Consider the following 652-nt stretch of genomic DNA (forward strand, 5'->3'; position numbering starts at 1 on the left):
GACTCCCCCAACTCAGTTTGGTTTGTTGCTCACAGAATAATAGAGGCATTTTTTTTATTTGCTCCATTGGTGGAGATTTCCTGGAAGTTTTAGGATAACTTCCCTTTAATTTTTCCTAGACACTCTGATTTTACTTATGTCTCTCACCTTTGTTTTCCCTCCATCTCCCACTGCAACAGTAACTTGCTCCAGGCTCACTTTGCTCTAGTGGTTAGGAGAGCCATCTGCCACCAGAACTACAATTCCCAGCATTCCTGGTGCTCCCTGTGCTCTGGGCTTTTGCTTCCAATCCTGGGGCTGCCACCAGAACTACTATTCCCAGAATTCCTGGTGCTCCCCACACTCTGGTTTTTTTCCGACCAAGGGAGCCACATCCCCCCCAAGCTCCTGGTTCTCCTGTTCTGCTCTCCATCCTTCTGGTGACCAAGGGAGCCACGTCCCCCCAAGGGAGCTACCAAGGGAGCCATGTCCCTCCAAGCTGCTAGCTCTCCCACTCTGCTCTGTGTATGCAAATTATCTGACATCTTTGTCATGTTAATTTGCATGCCCACGCCTCATTGGCTGGTGGGCGTGGCTTGGGCGTGGCAGAGGGATGCTGATTTGCATGTTTCTCTTTTATTATATGAGACTAGTATATATATATATATATACA

This window comes from Myotis davidii, unplaced genomic scaffold (genome assembly GCF_000327345.1).
Source record: "Myotis davidii unplaced genomic scaffold, ASM32734v1 scaffold20, whole genome shotgun sequence".
Classification (NCBI taxonomy): domain Eukaryota; kingdom Metazoa; phylum Chordata; class Mammalia; order Chiroptera; family Vespertilionidae; genus Myotis; species Myotis davidii.